We start from the raw sequence: 21,005 nt of genomic DNA on the forward strand, positions 1-21,005 counted from the left end.
TATCTATCTATCTATCTATCTATCTATCTATCTATCTATCTATCTATCTTTTCACTGAAAAAAGAAAGATTAAAGTGATGCTATAGTTAGATGTAATAAGGAATACAAATTAGTGTTTAATAATCAAAAATCCTCTGAAGTTCACCAGTTAGGGCTTTCTGAGCTAACTATTGCTTTCGCTGCCACCATGCACTGCTTCTGACTTCACATACTACATCACTCATGACATTATTGCTGGCATCACTTGTATTAAGACATTTGTGAGAGAGTACTCTTCTGCCGAACTATAAATCAGGCCCTTAGTATTTTGGGATAAAACTAACCATTAATTGTTTCAAATCTAATTGATGAAAAATGCAATGCCCTAATTTCTGCTCTTAAGTGCCAGGTTGTTGATATAAATATGATCTGTGTGCTGATCAATGTACTAGGAACGCAACTCGGTGTACAAGTGTCAATATACAATGTGCCAGAAAGGGTGCTTTCTGTGCCAAGGGTGATGCGTGAATCATTTTCGCTCAGTGTAACAGGGTGCTATGCAGTGCTCCTTGAGGGCACTGCTAAAAGTTCAGAGTGTGATGTACCGTGTTTCAGGGCAGCTCCTCAAAATGCAAAGCACGGCCCGATATGGCAAGGTACTAATGAATGTGCCGAGGTGGTGCGAAATATATCATATTACTACTTAAGACATTGGGTGGTTGTTACCCTTTCCCATGGACCACCTACACTTGAATGTCCTGCTCAGATAACCTGTGAGACTCGAACACTCCACGCAGCTACCACCTTGTGCAGCGATTGGCCAGGGCGACAGAGTTCTACCATGCATTCTCATGTTGTGGATAGAGTGGATAGAGCTATCACATTATTTTCTCTGGTGCATACGCTGTATTTGACCCAAAACAATGTCACTTTCTTTTGTGGAATGTAAGCAATAGAAAGAGGATTGAAATATGAACCTAAAATGATGCAGTAATTAAATTATTCATCTACTGCTCATGTATATGCACATCAGAAACGTTTGTGTGCTCAGTGGCAATATTGGATGCCCTGCAGGAAAATATTTGTGTGGAAGAGAAATAGCACCTATTTGTTACCCGGGAGAAAAATGAATAGAGCAGGAGTATTAATGTTCACCACATTTCATGTACCAATAAACTTCCTATTCGAATTATTTTATCAGAAGCAATTAGTTTTTGTTTTCCTTAGTGGAACATGGTAGGTACTACTCGTACGTCCAGACAAGGGACTTGTACTTACTGTGCTTTAGGACTCAAGCTCTACCTTACAGATGAGCCTAAGAAAATGTACATAAAGTTAATCATACACCATAGCTGCTAGGCATCTGTTTATCTTTATTATGTTGCCATGTGATCGACAAACCTCCTGAACTTTGATGATTGACCTTGTGCTCGCAGCCTTGGGCTACTTTTTCCAATTACAGTTCAGAGAATTGTCGTGCTTAATCAGTAACTGCCTGAACAAGTTTGTTGCCACCTCCTACCAGCTGCATCTGTACCTTCTCCCACCACACGTGTATCCCTGAAACATTCTGAAGACTGCAGAGGACCTTGAATACGATAGGGGTGGAGTTGTCCTCTGACTAAGCAGTTTTGTGTGTATATAAGGTTGGGTGCCCCAGAGTGAAGGGGCAGCCTCTGTAGGATAGTCACTTGACTGTCCTGGGACTCTGTATTAGCTCGAGCTATAATCCATGTAATAAACTTCTCTTTATTCCTCCAGTTGGTGACTCCGTCTGATTTGTGAACTCTCTGCTAAGTTGACCCTGAGGACATAAAGGGTGTCCCTCCACCGCTGGGAAGAAGACCCCGGGTGGGGGTCAAATCTTTCCTGGTTCCTCAAGCCTTAAATAGGCATACACTTGAATGCGGTTGTTTGTGTTCCTATCTGAAAGGGATTAGTCTTGCAGTTGAGGCTGGGCTCTCTCTGGTAGAGCAGGACCTAGGCTGATTTGCATTTAGTCCTCTCTGAGATGATATGTTGTGGAAAAATGATAGATGGGAATGGAAGTGGATGCAATTAATTCAAAAAGTCCACCCGCTATTTTTTGATGTCCACAGGAAATAAAATAACATTAAAACTGCTGACCTTTAATTCGAAAATGCAGTGTTTATATTCCAGGTGCTGGCAGTTCATAATGTGTCAGTTCAAACACTCTTTCAACTCATCATCATTGGATTTTCTCTGCACCCCTTCTCGCCTCTTCTCCACTTCTTTGCCTTTTTACTGTGGGATACTTTCTTGTTTAAACTCAGTTATTCTTTTCTAGTTCCTTTTTATTGTATGTGGTCCAGGTCTTCCCTAGTCTGTCTCCTTTTACTGGCTGTGTTCTTTTTTGTTCTTCAGTTGAGTGCCATGGGGCTCATATTGTATGTGGAGAAGGACACATGTCGTCTATCTTCATGCTGTGCTCGTCCTTTTACCACCAATAGTCCCCTTTCCAGTTGTGGCACCTCAGTTTTAGTTATAGCACTATATTTTGTTTATTCCCCCACCCCCCTGGCTTAACTGCACCCCGTGGGAGACTGCTTTGTTACCATAGCAGGTACATGGGACGAGAACTCGGACTTGTCCCTCACCATACCTGCCGTGCCTCAAAAGAGTGTAGAGAGCCAGGCAGAAACATAGACTTTGCAGTTATGGCCCCTCATGCTTTCTATATGGCAATCAATGAGTCACTGAGTTAATGTGCAGATACCACATCCCCATATTTTTATTACTCATTCCCATGGAAAGTGTGGTGATGAACACAAACGCTGGTATGCCCATTGGAACTAGGTTCTCAGGAGACATTTCAACACAAAGGCTTTGAAACTGAAAGTTTACACAGGCTGGTACCAGCGCTGCTAAGGAGAGGTCAGAAGTTGGCATTGTGTCATCTGGTGACCCTCAAAGGAGTCCCATGCTTTGGTGGATCCAGACCTTACTCTTCTGTTCTTTTCTACCTTTTATATTTTCATTGAGCCTGCATGGAACTAAATTCATCATTGCTGACTCACATTTCAGATAGAATCCTTGCTTTCAATCCCAGCTTGCAAAGGTGCTACGGTAGTTGGTAATTTAAAAAGTATTGCAATTGTTCATTGGCATTTAAAATTCCTCACTGACTGGTCCTTTTACAACTTTGACTGAAATTGTTATTGGATATTCTAATTTATTTTGCTTGTTTTTTGGTAAACACTTTTTTGTACCATTTCCATGCAAAAAGGTCTTGATAAGGTCTGTCCTAGCTAACGTCCTTCAACATAACAAAACAACCATTAACAAAATAAGTAGTTCCTTTAATGTCACAGGACTAATACATACTACAAAAGTAGTTATTTTTGTTTTGCAGTGTTTTGCAATATTAATAACAAATATTACTAACTTTTTCACAAACATATGAAACAAAAAGAAACTAATAATGTTTTTTTTCCAACAAACCCTTTGAAATAATTCTACCAATGTTCCTAAAGGAAGAAAAACAATTTACTAATGTTATACTTGCAATGTAATCCCCTATAATGTTTTTGTAAATAATGCTTAATGTTATTACCACTGCTTACTATTTCACTTTGTTTAAAAAATGAAATATTTAAACACCCCACCCCCATTCTTTTTGAAATTTATTAGAATATTTTATCAATTTTTAACAAACTCCAATCCTCAATTAATTTGACGCAATATGGTGTCCTTATAAAATATATCTGGAGAGTAAGTTCCCCATCCCTCATCCTTAATGTACTATTTTACACAATTTATCCCTTTATAACATATTCCACCTAACTGCACATCCTTAACTACATTTAATACAATGTTTCATCCTTTTTAACATATTGGTAATACCACTCATTAGTGCCCTGTGTTGTAACTTAAAGCATGCATTGCAGCCTGTGTTGTAAATATCCTGTGTTGTACTGTATGATAGAGCATACATTTTAGCGCTGTCCCTAGTTTCACTAAAGTCTTCACTGTGACAAGTTTATTTTATGAACATAAATGACAGACTAACTAACGTAGAGAGCTGCACTGACACACATTTTAAATATGCAATTTGCTTGTATTTCAAAGTTCGACATAGATGCCTTTTTAATTAAATCACATGCTAGAAGGCTAAGGTTGATGTCAAAATGTAATTTAGATTTTAAACTTCTAGCCCATGTAGAAACTATATTAGATTTCTTGTGTTTATTGAAAGGTTAATGACTTTGGTAAGACGATGGGACGGATCATTATATCCAACATCCTGACAAAGAATAAGTTAAATTGTATTGCTCTATAATGATTGATTAATGTGATGAAGGAAATGTGCCTAGACAAAGTGTGACCTAGAGCCTTGAGGAAGCCGCAGCCTAACATGCATCATAACAGGATGAAACACGGTTTGTCTGTCTCTACCTAGTATGGATAATCTTACAAATACTATGGGAATGGCTGTACTTACCAAGTATGAACGATTTAAATAAAAAGAAACTGCAAAATAACAAGTTAGATGTGCCAGTGGATTTCTTTTTGATGAATGTGGGATACACACAAGTGTAATTAATAAGAACTTTTCTCGATATTCGACACCCAATTAATCCCAGGAAAACAGGCATTAACTCCCAAAACATTAACTGATTACGAGGGTTGGAGGGCCCATATAGTCCCCAGGAGTGTCACTAATATTTTCCAACCAATAAAATAAAATAAAGTAAAACCTAAATGCAAACAATGGATAAAGCAAATTAAAGGCTCTGTGGGAAGTAAGTGAGAGAGTTGAGCATATGACTCGTCACACAACTGAAGTGGTGATTACAAGTTTGGCGGTCCTCTGCCGACCATATTACAAGGTTGCACCCCTCCAGGATTTCTGGGGCGGTTTCAACGCCACCAAAAGCCTGGCGGAAATTAACAACATAAAAGGAGCCACTCACCTTCAGGAACGCAGTCATGTCTGCAGCCACCATGGAACCCGAACTTAAAGTCTTCCCACTGCTCCTGCTGGCCATGTAATTCCAGAATCAGCAATGGCAACGAAGACAACAACCATAAGTAGACCCACCTACCACACACTGGAGGGAAGGCGATCAGTACACATCCACACACAACACACAACCCTGGCCTGGCTTGCCACGACCACACACACACAAACATACAACCGATAGAACTCAAAAACACATTTACATACACACACTCACAGACAAACAACATACACCACGGGCAACATACACGTGCCATACACACACCACACCTCACACACACACACCACTGCCACTGTCAAACACATCTACACACAACACCACCGAGTCACACAACAACACTATTGTGACCACACAAACGCATTGGCAGAGAGGTACACCACACACCTCCAAAGGAATATAGATACTGGCAGCAACACGTAACAACAACACCGAACCAATATAAACAATTACACTGCCAAACAACACGTCAGATCATCCGCCACATCCACCTAACACACAAAGTACATCACAGATGCATCACAATACACACACCACTACCACCCAATGCCACACAACTCCAACACAACACATCATAACAATTCCATAGCACAACTCACCCACACAACTCATGCTGCTACAAAAACACATCACATACACAGAAGACACACACCAAATCGAAAATATACAACACATACATGTGGTAGGAAAGGCAGGACAAGTTTGTAACTCTCTACACCAACGGTTCACTGGTGCAGATATAATAATTTAATAGAAAATTATGTCCAAAAAACTATGTGCAAAATGGGCCTGCTGGCTAGTCCAATTGTTCACAGTGCCCCAGGCACACTGGGCAATGTCTCTGGGCCCAACTTCACTCCTGACTGCAATTTTTTTCTGTTTAATGGTTAATACTACTTACAACAACAAGGGACTCCAAGCTTGCTCCAAAGTACACCTATATTTTGACGGGGGAAGTGGAAAGACATTGGCTATGGAGGGAGAGTACAGCGGACCTATCAAATCATATAGTTTTTTGGGGCTGGTATATAGATGATATTCTTCTCATTTGGCAAGGTCAGGAATCTCTATTCCGACAGTTTCTGAGGGCTTAGACACCTAATAAATGGGAAATTGATGTGACCTATCAAATCTCACAAGTATCAGTTGAATATCTGGATCTTACACTTTATATTCACCACAATCAGCTACAGACTCGATTTAATCGGAAATAAAGGGCTGCCAATTCCATTCTCCATGCATCCAGCTGCCACCCATACATCACAATAGCTAACATTCCATCAGGAGAATATAGAAGAGGTAGACAGAGCTGTGGCATCATTGAAGAGTATGAGGCAAAGGCAACAGAAATTACTGATAGCCTACCAAAGAAATGATACAATCATTTAAGACTCAATCACATAGAAGAACACTTTGCCAAAACAGATCGAAATGAAATCTTAAATAAAAGTAAGTCTTCTAAAACTCAGACACCTATTCGGTTCATTACTAATTTCAGTAATGGTCATCTACATATTCGCAAACTATTACAAAGACACTGGTCTCTGCTCACTAATAACCCTTCCGTTTCCCAATATATTCAATCATTTCCATAAATGTGTTTCAAAAGGGCATCTAACCTTAGAGATAAAATCTGTCCTTCATTCTACCAGTGAAAAAGAGAAATCAAACCTTTTTTTTGAACCAGTCTCCAGTTTCTATACCTGCGCCTATTGTTCAATTTGTAAACTAGGCGTGTCCAAAACACAACAGTTAGACAAAAATGGCCAAACCTTCGCAATATGTGATTTCATCAACTGTGAAAGTACCTCATCAGTTGCCACTGTGACAAGACCTAGATTGGAAGCACGACCAGACATCTGAAATTAAGGATACAAGAACATTTTTGCAACATAAAAAGGGATGACTTGAGACTTTCATTGGTGGAACACTATGCAGAATGTCATCCTCACTCCAAGACCTTTAACTTTTGTGAACCTGGAAGGCTGCGATATCCTAACCAAAGCTTTCCATAAGAGTGCGCGCACGCTGAAGCGACCACCCTTCCGGGAGAGTTCAGACCACAGAGAGACCGGTGAAGCGGTTCACCACATACCACACCCAGAGGCAGGGTCACCTAAGCGGGTCGAGGGGGACACAGAAGGGGATTCTTCGTCTGAGGAGGAACAGGATTCAGGGCGTCCGTGGCGTCCGACCTCTAACTTGACAGACCCGCAGGAGGCTGAGGACTCCGATTCTGAAATGTTTCAACCAGAGGATATTTATCACCCTTGATCCTCGGAATGGCGCCCAGAGAAGAGAGTGGCAGACCATGTAGCCAGTAAGATTAGGAGGCCTCTAGATAAGGATGTCAGAGCCCAGCTGAGGTCCGAATGCCCTCACCCTACTCTACCAGACAAAGTAGCGGCGACCCCAGAGATTGACCAGAAGATGTGCACATTGTTCGCTAAATATGTGAAAGACCCCAAAAAGGGCATCAACAGCTCCTGGAGAGGATGCCAGGACAAACTGTTGGACGTCCTGGGACCTCTAACACAGATCATGCAACTCGCTGAGCACGCGAAGCGCACCAATACTCCCCTGCCTACGGATATAGTAGCGGGATGGGCCCAGAGGGCAGTATGTCTATTGGGCAACGCTAATTGCAACCTCTCCGCGAAGAGGCGAAGATCCCTTCTCATCAAGATCGACCCCAAATTAGGAGAACTCTCCAACTCAGAGGCAGGGGCTATCGCCCAAGGGAACTTGTTTGGCGACCCTTTTGTGAAGGAGTTGGGCAAATTTGTTGTCACCTTCTCGGCGCTTGATAAGGCGCAAACCTCCATAAAAAAGATCTTCCCAGGGAAGGTTTTTGGAGGGGCCGGAAGAGGCAGGGGTCGCTCCTCCGGCCGCACGTACCAGCAAGGCCCCAGTTCCTGTCCCTCCAGGAACAATCGATGGAGAGACGGCCGACAAGGCGCCTTCTTCCCCAATCGGGGTAGAGGGAAAAGCAGAAGAGGAGCCCGGGGCGGAGCGAACGCCCCCGGAGGTACCAACGGTGAGTATTACCCTATTTTCCCCTCAAATTCTCAGGGGGTGGCTGCGGATATTTACACACAAGTGGGCCCAATTAACATCGGACGCCTGGGTTCTCCAGACAGTGTCAGGGTTCCACATAGAGTTCTGGGGGACTCGGGTCCAGGAGGTACCACCGCGGCCTTTGGTCTTTTTGGAGTCAGACACCGCGCTGATAGACTCGGAGGTCCAGGATCTCCTGCGCAAGGAAGCCATTCGCGCGTCAGTCCGTCACCCCAGAGGTTTCGTAAGCAATCTCTTTCTCGTCGAGAAAAAAGACAAATGTTTCCAGCCAGTAATCAATCTCAGAGCCTTCAACGAGTGGGTCGTATACAGGCACTTCAAAATAGAAGGCATTCACATGCTCAGGGATCTCCTGCTGCACGGGGATTGGCTGATTCGGCTAGACCTCAAGGATGCTTACCTGACGGTCCCAATTTTTCCCCCTCATCGCCGATTCCTGCAATTCCTCTGGAGGGATCAGGTGTTCGAGTTCACGTCCCTGCTATTCGGTCTGTCGTCAGTTCCTTGGTGCTTCACGAAGCTGCTCAAACCAGTGGTGGAGTACCTACGGTCTCGGGGATCCGTTTGATCATTTACCTCGACAACATCCTCCTGATGGACCAGTCTCGCACGCGGCTAATATCCAATGCGAACACAACTATTCAGCTCCTCCAAGACTTGGGGTTCGTGATTAACTCCCAGAAGTCGGACCTTCTTCCCTCTCAGTCCATGACCTTTCTGGGGTTCCTCATCGACTCCCAGGCGGCCTCCCTCAGTCTCCCGGGCTCGAAGATAGCCAAAATCAAGAAAGAGTTGTCGAAGGTCATGAGGCGTGACAGAATCTCGCTCCGTCAATTGGCCAGAGTGGTGGGACTCCTCTCAACCTCGATTCAGGCCATCTTCCCGGGCCCGCTTCATTACAGGGCCCTTCAACGCCTGAAGGCTCATCACCTGTGACGCGGCCTTACTTATTCCGAACTGATAACTCTCCCCTACGAGGCACGGACGGAGATCCAGTGGTGGCTGGATCACATGGGGGCGTGGAACGGCAGGGCGATCTTCGGAGCCTCGCCGGACCTCGTGATAGAGTCGGACGCCAGCCATTACGGTTGGGGGGCTCGATGTGGGGATGTCTCATTCGGGGGACGCTGGACCCAACGGGAACTCAACCTTCACATCAACTGCATGGAACTCCTAGCGGGATCCTTCGCGATCCGGTCCCTGGTGCGGGACAAGGTCTCCTGTTGCATTCTCTTGAGAATGGACAACATATCGGCGGTGCAGTATATAAACCGCCTGGGGGGCACCCGCTCGAAAGCCCAAGCGGAACTGGTGAATGATTTCTGGCACTTCTGCCTCCAACGACAGATATCGGTGACGGCGGAGTACCTTCTGGGCCCCCAGAACACCCTCGCAGACTGGAGCTCCAGATATTTGGAGGATCCCAGCGATTGGCGACCTGACAGAGCTGTATTCCTCGCACTCATGAAACGCTGGGGTCCCTGTTCAGTGGACCTCTTTGCGTCCCGGTGGAATGCCCACCTACTGCAATACTTCAGCTGGCATCCAGACCCCGGTGTGACGGTGGCAGACGCATTCATACAGGATTGGTTGACGGGATCAGAGTTATGCGTTCCCCCTTTTCCTCCTGATCCCGAGAGTGACAGCGAAAGTAAGTCGCCAAAGGGTGACAGTGATCTTGATTACTCCGCTGTGGAGGTAACAGGTGTGGTTTCCTTCCCTTCTGGAACTCTCTTGGGATCTCCCGATTCAGCTTCCGGTCTTCCCAACCATTCTATTGAATCCAGAAGGACAGTTACACCTGCTGGTCCTTCAGGGCCATCTCTCTCTGGTGGCTTGGAGGATTTCTGGTCTCGCTGGACCGCAGACTTTCACAGGAGGCTGAAAAATGTATCAGACAAGCCTGGGCCCGAGCACCTGTAAAAGATACAGATCAGCCTGGAATAGCTGGGCTCGTTGGTGTGTGGGAAGGCACGTCAATCCCATGGGGGCCCAAATTACAGATGTCATAAACTTCTTAGCCGATCTAGCGGAAACCGGTCAGTCTTACTGCTCGATTAATTCGGTTCGGTCTGCGATATCGGCGGGACACCTTCCTATTAACAATTGCGCGGTGGGGGAGCACCAGTGGGTGTGCAAGCTGCTGAAAGGCATCAGAGTGACCAGACCTCCTGAACCCAAGTACTCTATGCTATGGGACGTCAAACAAGTTCTGCGTCTTTTGACCTCTTGGCAAGACAACCAGTATCTTTCATGAAAGGAATTGTCAGCAAAGCTAGCTATTTAGCTATGCCTCATCTCGTGCAAGCGAGTTTCAGATGTGAGAGCTCTGGATATATCCGCTAGGGTTTTCTCTCCAGAGGGTGTGACCTTCACTATATCCAGACGTACAAAGTGTAATACCAGGTCGGTAACTTATCCTGCTTTTGAACATACGCTCAAACTGTGTGTGGTAAGGTGTCTGAAGATATATGAGGAAGTGACGGCCGAACTCCGGCCACCGGGGGAAAGACAATTGTTGATTTCAATAAAGAAACCCTTCAGGGCAGTTTCCTCCCCCTCCATTGCTAGGTGGGTCAAATGGGTTTTGATGGAAGCAGGCATCAACGTACATGTCTTTGGAGCTCACTCCACTTGGGGGGCCATGGCCTCCAAAGCCGTTTAGGTAGGTGGAAGGCTGGAGGACATCATGAATGCAGCCGACTGGTCGTCAGAGTCTATGTTTAAAAAATTATATTTTAAACCTATTCACGAAGCAGCCTCATTGGTGGTAGGTAAGCTTTAAAAATGCATAATCCTCGCCTCCGGTCCTGACATATAATGAGAAATTTCCTAGCTATTGAGAAGGAAAGTTTCAATTCTATTAAGGACACGGAGGCGAGGATTATCCCACCCAACATTATGGGCATGTCGCCCACCCAGGAGCGGATTCACCGGATCTGGAGGTGGTATTCCTTTTTCCTGATTTGATAATGAGGTTATCTAAGGTTGAATTTGTTCAAGCCGGTTTATGATGTTTGCAAACATTATTGTTCCTTATAATGAGGGGAGTGGGATCTCCGGACTGTTTGTTTACTTCACCTGTTTATACATTGAAGGACACAGGTCCCAATCTTATTGTTCACATTTCTTCCTAGGCACAGAAACTGCACCAATCTAACGACAACTTAACTTCCTACTGCAGTGAAGTCGAGGACGGACATCGGCACGGATGGATATATATACGAACTGTCGGATAGTATAGTGATTGGACATTGGTTGCCATGGTGATGCTGTCCCATGGGTGTTGTAGTTCATTTTCTATTGTTGAACTTTGATTCTGCTGTTAATAAAAAGTGAAGAAAGATGATGCATAATCCTTGCCTCCGTGTCCTTAATAGAATTTAAACTTTCCTTCTCGATAGCTAGGAAATTTCTCATTATATTGAGCATGATGTTATGAAGATAACTATCTCTTCATTGAGGCCGCTGTAGTAGGTGCCTGGGTTAGTGTGAATCTTGGGCTATGGAAATAAAAGTAGGACATTCTGTATGCTTTCACAGGATACGGTGCTGTATCAAGATTTCATGCCTCTCTTCAAAAGCACCTGATGCTCAGAACCTTATCCAAGATTAGTGTTTATTCTTACCGTACCTAATTGTTTCTTAGGTGCACTTAAGTTCTCGCATTTCTGTATTATACTGACCACGATGTTGTGAGGATATACTATCCCTTCATTATGGCCGTAATAGGTGCCTGGATCAGTGTGAATGTCGGGCTATGGAAATAAGCACATTCTATCTGCTGTTACAGGATTCAGTGTTGTATTAATATATTAGGCCTTCCGTTGAAGGTATTTAAAGTCTACCTCGTAATATTCAACGTTACTATATTATTTTTTCAAGATGACGGCTATTCCACTTTGATCCATTTTGTGGGACATCTCATACCTTTAAAAAATCTATTAACTATTTTTCATTTTTGCTCCAAATAGGTTATAAATAACCAGCTTATATTCAATTTTTAAATAAATTCTTTTTTCCTTTTTTCATTTTAATTTGTGCATATCTATATTCTTTGCATCATGGCTGCCACAATAGGTGTTAGGATTGTGGTGTTTCCAGGCCATGGTAACTAAAGAAGGACACCTCTCTAGTCCTAATAAAGATGGCGCTGGACTAAGATACCAGGCACTCACCGTAAGCATTTGTTATCAGGGATTCAACCCAAGACGAGTGGCTGTTCCTTTTGTTTTCAATTTGTTTTGATCGGTAAGCTACTTTTTACCCACCTTTAGTCCGCTCTCTCAGGATAACTGTTCTTCCAATCTTGATCTACTTCTGGCCTGGCCCACACAGATCAGAAACATTTATTTTGGGATTTTTAACACCTAACATATAGATCAATGTTATGAATTAGGCTATCTTATTCACCATTCATGACTTTGTTTCATGGTTTTCTGACACATTACTAGATCAGTCATACCCCATAGTATGGACTAAACTTTCCAACCAATGTGTTGTTTTTGCATTCTTAATTGTCAAATAATTTAAACATTTGTTGAGCACTATGCAACAATGGCACTTGTAGTAGTCGATGTAATATGATAATTAGTCTCTTTGATGATGGGGATAATTTAATTAATAACCAGTAGCAAAAAATTGGTACTATTGTATGCCCTAGTCAGGCATTAGTCTAAAACATAACATTTAAACACTGGGATTTATGTGAATTAATTAGTTGAATGTTTCGCTTGAATAGAACATCTTTTCACTGTTTTTCAGTTGAAACTGAAACCATGTTACTACTGTACATTTTTGTCAGTACACATTGATCTTTGGTCTTCTGCATAACTCCAGAAAATTGATATATTCTATTTAATTCAGAGAGGTATGGTTTAACTCGACTTGCATGGGGCTAAGAGTCTTTATTTTCTTTCTATTTACAGTATTACATGAGCATGTGATGAATGTAACAAGGCAGAAGGTCATCCTTTCTGCTCTCATAGAAATGGCCTGTTCTTTTACTTATATTTTTGGGACCACTGGCTGTAGGTACCCTTAATATTTTGCTTATATTTGAATGATCTCTGAACTGTAAGGATCTATAATTTCAACTGCCAGCATCTTTTTCACAAGTAACTCACGCACTTAGCACTTTTCTTATCATAATTACATGATTTTAATTCTTCACTTGTGGTGCTATTTTGAATCATCTCTTTCTCTATTTTTTTCACACCGTGGGTGTGGGAGATTGGATAACCCTTCTACTTTTACTCCTTTATTTTTCAACTAATTTATCTTTATAAAAAACTTTTTTCATCAAATTTAACTTTATATTTTCACAGCCTTGAGAAAGCCTAAGGTATATATACTACAGGGGGCGAAACACGTGTCGGCGGTTGTTTATCAAGTGTGTCATAAAGAAAAGTAAACATTAAACTGGACTTACGGACTTGAATAAATGCATCAATACGCAAATACTTTGACAGATAAATTAAATGCATATATTGGATTCATGGTGGGTCTACCAATCCCTTTTTTCATTTTAGGTATCTCCTTTGAGGTTAATTGGTCCACACCTCTTTTTGGTAGCCCTCAACTGGATGAAAATGGGCATTCAATTGGATGAGAGGTCTGGACCATAGTGTGTCTTGGACCTACAGTATGAAGCAGCTGATTGAGAAGTCACCAATTAACTCTGTCATAGTGGCAGACTATTACTTATGGCAATGCCCTGACACCTTAGGTATACCGATGCTGATGGAAGGAGCTGGTCACTCAAAAGATGTAAAATGTGTCCAGACAAACTCAAACATGGAAGTAAGGCCACTGTCTGCATGGTATTGGCACACATAATTGAGACAAATCCTGCTAGGGTGGATCATACCCATAGCCAATGTGCAACTACCAATGATATACACTACAGATTCCCACTAGTAGGTTACCCAAGCCCATACATGCCTACCATTAGCGATGTGTGAGTGTGTACTAACCTCCTTGTGGCTGCTGTGCTGCCCTCAAGTGCCCATCCACCTCAGGGTAGGCCACCACCAAAATGCGGGCCACTGGGGGGTCAGGGTCCAATGGGCACCCCTCCCTCGTTGGGAGGACATCCCCCAGCTGGACCTCAGCGGACTTACAGGTCCTCTCACCGCTTTCTACAGTGGGTGCTCCACCGAGCATGGACCCCCAGGACTGCACAAGCTTGCCGATGGCACGCCAAATCCCCTTTTTCTGATGGGCGTTGACCTGCATGGGTGACACAGACAGAAGGAGAAAGTCATGTAGAGGGGCTTCACAGCAACAGGAGTGGACTTCACACATCAGACACATCTCATGACCACACACAAGTGTCTGTACGGCACTAACACACCATCTCCTTTGCCATCTGCATGCATCCACTCCGTGTGCATCGTCTCAATGCCTTTCAAACCCACACACAGCACTATCAGACAGGATAGGAACATAGGACTCACCTGCTTCTCTGGTGTCTTATACAACTGTCCATACAGGTGTAGGAGGACCCCATCAACTAGCTTCTCCAGCTCCTCCTTGGTGAAAACAGGGGCCCTATCTCTGTAGGACATGCCATAATGGCTCCCAGAGACAGAACACAGCAGCTCACACAGTGGAGGTCTTGCTTGCACAAATGTCAGGAGTCAATGAGCTATGCAACAGAAAATGGCGGTCACGTCAGCCACGTCCATGACCGTTACTGCTGGCGGTGGTCATCATTGGCCCCAGTCTCCCATAGGCAACAACGTTAACCAAGGAGGAGTTGCACAGCGGTTGAGACTGCCTACTGCCATGACGACTAACGCTGGTGGAATTAGGTCACTTCCATCTGTCCTCTGCTTGCAGGACAGGCGGCTGCTATTTTACATCTAGGTAGTGTTTTGTAGGTGAAAGATAAGTGCGTCATGAACAATTGTTAGTGACATTGCGTAGATTAACTATGTTCACACATCAAAGCATGCTTCACACATGTGGCATTCATGAATAGTGTAGTTAGATGTACAGATAACTATGACACAATGTGCAGTCACTTGCTGCCTCATAGACGGGGTAACCATATCTATATGTTCAAATGTCACATATACCTTATTACCTGTGGGAATAGGGTGTTGTTACATGGAAGTGTCAAATGTTTTGTGTGTGCCAAGCTGTCTGTCTGGGGCTGCAACTGCCATCACCGATGACATACATGGTCAGTCGACATGGCCAAATGGATTCAGTGTACTGCAGCATTAGGTCCACAGTACTCTTGTGTGCTACATGTATAGTGTTTGGTGGCTTGTGAGCTGTCAACATCAACTTGTGGCTATTCCTCTCTCCTATTCCTAGATTCTGTGCAATGGTGAGAATGAGACATGCACCTGTGTACCGGCCCCTAGTCAACCTTGCTACCCTGGAAGAGAGACACATCATGCAGACCTATTGTTTGAACCATCAGACCATCATGGAACTGTGTACCCAGTTGGAGCTGGATCTCTTCACTGCCATACCTAATCCCTATGCCATCCCTCCAACAGTACAGGTGTTGTCTGTGCTACACTTCCTTGCCTCGGGCTCATTTCAGATTACATTAGGCTTGGCAGCAGGGATGTCACAGCCCATGTTCAGTCATGTGTTGAAAGATGCACTGTGTGCTTTACTCAAACATCTGGACAGCTACATCAGGTTCTCCCAATGTGCGGATTTGCCCACTGTTAAAGCTGACTTCTATGATATGGCACACATCCCTCATGTGATGAGGCCATAGATGGCAACCACATTGCTTTGGTTCCTCCCAGGGCCAAAGAATAAGTGTACAAGAACAGGAAACATTTTTTCTCCATCAATGTCCAGGTGGTGTGTCTCGCTGACCAGTATATCTCCCAAGTGACGGCCAAGTTTCCTGTTCTGTTCACATTCTGAGGAACTGAACTGGCCCACACATGATGGCACAGCTACAAAGGAGAGGTCTTGGCTCATTGGTATGTATCCAATAATATGTGTGCATTTGTTATCTCACCTCTCTTCACGTTCTGCCCTGTGTCTCTACCGGTATTGTGATGGGTCAAACTTTGTGTACACAGGACTCTGGCTATCCTAACCTACTGTGGCTGCTGACACCAGTGAGGTACCTGACCTCAGATGGGGAACACCATTTCAGTGAGGCCCACGGCAGGACTAGGCATGTTATTGACACAACCTTTTGCTACTGAAGACCAGATTCCGATGTCTACACATCTCCATACCACTAAAAGTCTGCCACATCATTGTTGCCTACTGCATGCTACACAATCTACCCTGGGACATCACATCCCATTTCTGGATGTTGAGGAGGTGGCATCTGGACCAGTGGCTGATGATGGTGCCATTGGTAGTGATGGGGAGGCAGATGATGAGGACACAGCTGACACTAGAACCAAGTTGATCTAACAATACTTCTAGTGACATACAGGTATGTGTTAATTGTTTTGTATGTGAACCGTACTACTGTCTGCCTTGTGCCTTTGCTCCTCCTGATGTGTGCCATCAGTGGAGGTGTTAAGTGCAGCTATCCCACTGTGTGGGTTTTGGGGAAAAACATATTGGCCATCAGGGGAGGTGTTACTGTTCTAATGTAAGAGCTATTTTTACTATGCTGTTTTCTAGCATCACATCTGCAAAGACTTGGGCATTTTGTATGTTCCCTGTGCTGCTATGTCAACTGCAGTAGGACTGCCAAACATTTTAGTGTTATCAGTATTGCTACCTATCCTCACTGTACACAGTGGATGATTATGGAACATAACTTTTATTGACAGTGGAACTTTCCTTTAGTGGAGTTACGCCAGCTGAGAGGGAAGGACCATTGGGAATTCATGTCTGGAAAATGTGGGTCTGCCATGATAATTTCGGTTAACATTCCACTTGCCTATTCGTACTACAGAGCTTGACAATGTACTGCATTTGTGTGTTGAGTGTGCAACATTGACTCCTATAGTGATGGTTGTCCCTGTCTTGGTCTATTTTCAGGTCTGTTGGGTGGTGCTACTCTGATTTGTGGCTTGACTGGTGGCTCCCTTGACTCAAGATTTCAGAATGTCTGTTGATGGTGACATTGATAGTGATGAGGAGGCAGATGATGAGGATGCAGCTGACACTAGAACCAAGTTCCAGCTTTTAATGGTCAATGTGCTAACTGCAATGACATTTTGTACAACAGTAAATCTTCCTTGTAACAATAAAGACAGTTAAGCAGTAGCTGTGCTCAGTGGTATTTAATGTGATTTGCAAGTGCAATGGGTGATGAGTGGAGTCATAGTGGATGACATCATCAGAGTAGTGGGACTAGCTGGAGGTAGTCCAGGTAAAGGATCCAAGGGGGCATGGGAAAATGGAGACATGAGAGTGGACAGTCAACAGGGTGTGTCAGTGGCACACAAGGGAGAATGTTCAGAAGAGGCTCACTTACTGGCAATGGTTTTGGTCTTGGCATCAGGTCCTGCAGGATGTCTGGATTGATGACCTCTTTTGCGTGGGGGTTCCTCAGCTACAGAGGGAGGTGTGATGGTGGTCTGCGGGTCCTCTGAAAGGGCCTCCATTCTACTAGCTGAGGCAGAAGTGGATGGCTCAGCTGGTATGTGGCTAGTGGAAGGGGCCTGCTGGTGGGTGGCGGACGTACGCAGGATGATAGTAAGTTCCTTCAGCACCCCTGCAATGAAGGCCAAGGTGGCATTGTGAGCCTGACACTGCTGCTTGGCCTCCTGGTGGTATTCTCTCTGCAGCATCCTGCAAGGTTGAGAGGATCTGGCCCATTACTGGTATGCTCCCAGGACTTGGGAGATGGACCCCTGGCCAGGTGTTTCCCTTGGGGGCTCCATCCCTACGTTGACAGGTGCCCTCCCACTGCCCCAGGCCCCTTTGCCTGCTCCCAGTTACACCAGGACCTTCATTGTCTTGGGTGTGAGGGGATGACTCTGGTCCTTGCACTGTTGGGCACACTGCTGACTGTACAGTCCTTGGAATACAGGTTTGGGGACGAGGGGTTGGCTGTGCTGTTATTGCCACTGGGATGGGGACTCAGATGTGGGCAATTGTGGGGCTGGTGGTGGTGGACTGACCAGTTGTCCCAGATGGGCCAGGTAAGTCGTCAATGTCCAGACATCCACTGGGGCCTTCAACCTGGGGAGGGGTGGCTGCCTCTGGCATGCTCTACAGGGTGGCAGTGGCAGGGGTACGTGTGGATGGAGAGGGAGAGAGTTACATTGTGGAGGTGTATTTGTTAGTTTCATAGTCTGATGCATACAGTAGCTTGACTTGCTTCCCTGTGATGGCAATGACAGATAGAGCACTGCAGACATTGTGGGAGATGGATTGTGACATTGTTTCCATGTTCCATTGAGGGTAGTGGATAACATTGCTGTCATTGCCATGTAGAAGTACGCAGTCGAAACATCCAGTATGTGTAGCACTTCCGATGGTTTTACGTGCAGGTGTTCCACTGTGAGGTGGGAATGGCATCATTTCATGTGTAGGGAGTAATGTATTGTGGGAGTTGTGGTGCTTGCCTTTGTGAGTGGTATCCGTGCACTAGGGAGGGACTGTTTGGGGATAGTGGTAGTCGGGTGGTGTGGCATGCAGGGGAGGGGCATCAGGTGATTGGGGGCGGTGGGGGAAGAAGTGTGAGATGGGGTGAATTTGGGAGTGATAGGGTGGTGGGGACGCATGCTGTACAGGAGTTGTTGCTGCCAGGGGAGTGTTGTTGACTTACCAGAGTCCAGTCCTCCAGTTATTTCAGTCAGGCCCTCTGGATGGATGATGTCCAAGACCTTCTCCTCCCACGATGTGGACTTTGGGGGAGGAGGTGGCGGTCCACCGCCAGTCTTGTAGATGGCAATCTGGTGTCATGAAGTCATGGAACACACCTTCCCCATAGATCGTTCTGCCTCTTCCTATCATCCTCCCTTGTGGGTGGATGGGTGCCCACTCAGTTGACCCTGTCAACTATCCTCCGCCATAACTCCATTTCCCTGGCTATGGATGTTTGCTGGACGTGTGCTCCCAAGAGTTGTGGCTCTACCCTGACAATTTCATCGACCATGACCCTCAACTCTTTGTCTGTGAATCGTGGGTGCTTTTGAGGGTACATGGTGGTAGTGATGTGGTTTAAAGGGGGGTGTCGTATGCGAGGGAGGGGTGTTTGGTTCTTGATGGGGTGTGGGGGGTGCTTAGTTTGGTGTGCTGGTGTGTTGTGGTGTTTGCGTGCAGTTGTGTGTATTGTGTTGATAGTGCAGTTGTGTGGTGTGTGATGCATGTTAAGTTTTTATATGTGCCTATGGTGTATCAGTGGTCGGTGATGGGTTTGTGACTCCTCGCTGTCTGTCTGTGGTTGTAGTTGCAAAGAATTGTGGGTTGTGTGGAGGTGTGTTTTACTGTGGTGGGTTGGGTTTGTGTAGTGTGGGTCTCAGGTGTGGGGTATTCATACTGTCCCATGTGGTGTTGGAATCTGATGGAGGTGATATTTTGAGTGTGGCGGATTGCACCGCCAATGTTTTCCGCCGTTCAGTGACCGCTGTGCTTATTTGTGGGTCGTAATATGGAGGGCGGGATGTTGTCGGTGTGGTGGGATGGTGGTGGGACCGCCTCTTTCCAGCCCTTGGTTGGCCTGACGGTGTCGAATTTATGGTTTTTTTTGGGCGGTCTTCAGTATGTGACTCATAATACGGAGGTCGGGATACCGCCATCACTGCCGGTATTTTGACAGCCGCCACAATGGCGGCCTTCCAATAAGACCGTCAAACTCGTAATAAGGGCCTGAGTCTTTGAAAATATGTTTATGTGAGAAAAATGCAGTTTTCTGCTATACTTGATGTAATGTAATAACAAAGCTTTTCCATTTAAAATGACTTGTTTTACTTTCACTGAAGAAATATTATTAATGATGAAGTTATAAGTTTGCATATTATATGTGTTTTATTAAAAAGTATTACATAAAATGCATTTTATATATCTCTTTTGTTAGCATAATTGAGGGCTACAGAACTACATTTTGCAGTCCTGTAAAAGTGTTGACATTTATTCATAATGTGAAGTCTTCTTTAAGATTTTGTTCCCATGAGAAGCAAAGTCCCATTTGTAATAAGTCTATTGTTTATCTGCGGAAGAACCATACCAATTTGTCTTAGAGAACTTTGTAGTGCAGGAACATGGACTGAGATGTATACATTTGTTACTAACCTGTTTGGATCACACGGAAAGGAGATGTTTCCATGACAGACTCAGGAAATAGTCCAACTGTGGCAACCTGGAGTGTGGTAATCAATTTTAATTGGATGATGCCTATTCAACATAATATGAACTAACACCTTTGATAAATCTGAACGCTTATTTATGAATTAATAAACCAGTGAACTTTTGAACTTTGGTCAGAAGCAGCCCAAGTCCTGTCTTGGTCAGAGACAGACGCTTTCCTGATGCTTGCAGATGCCATGCTGACCTGGTGTTTTGATGATGAAGATTCCCTGAATGCTGTATCCCTTGGAGAAGTATCTACCTCGCTGCCATTTGCCATTGCCCCTTAAAATGTCCTTTTAGGTTAGAAACTCCACCACGCTGACGCTTATCTTTTCTTTTTCTTTTTAGTTAGTGATGTGTAGCCTGAGTTATTCTTTTTTCCAAATTCTATTTGTCCTTTTTGTATTTTGTATTTTGCCCGCATGTGTTCATCACACATGTAATTTTCCTAATTTGGCTAGCTGTAGGTTTGACCTGTGCCCAGCCAAAGATTATTGACTGCTAAATTTGAATTGACTAATGATTGCAAATTCTGAGCACTGTGTTATATCTGTATTGCATATATTCCTGTTGACTTTATGTATCATTTTTCTTCAAAGCTTGGTTTCGTTGATCTTAGTATGCTTGAATCTATTTCTTCACCTTGGCAACCCTTGGTGATTATGTAGCTTTATAATTTGGATTTGCGCATCATCTACCTGACTTTGAGCTTGTGTTTGTAAT

The sequence above is a fragment of the Pleurodeles waltl genome, chromosome 10 (genome assembly GCF_031143425.1).
Source record: "Pleurodeles waltl isolate 20211129_DDA chromosome 10, aPleWal1.hap1.20221129, whole genome shotgun sequence".
NCBI classification, from domain to species: Eukaryota; Metazoa; Chordata; class Amphibia; order Caudata; family Salamandridae; genus Pleurodeles; species Pleurodeles waltl.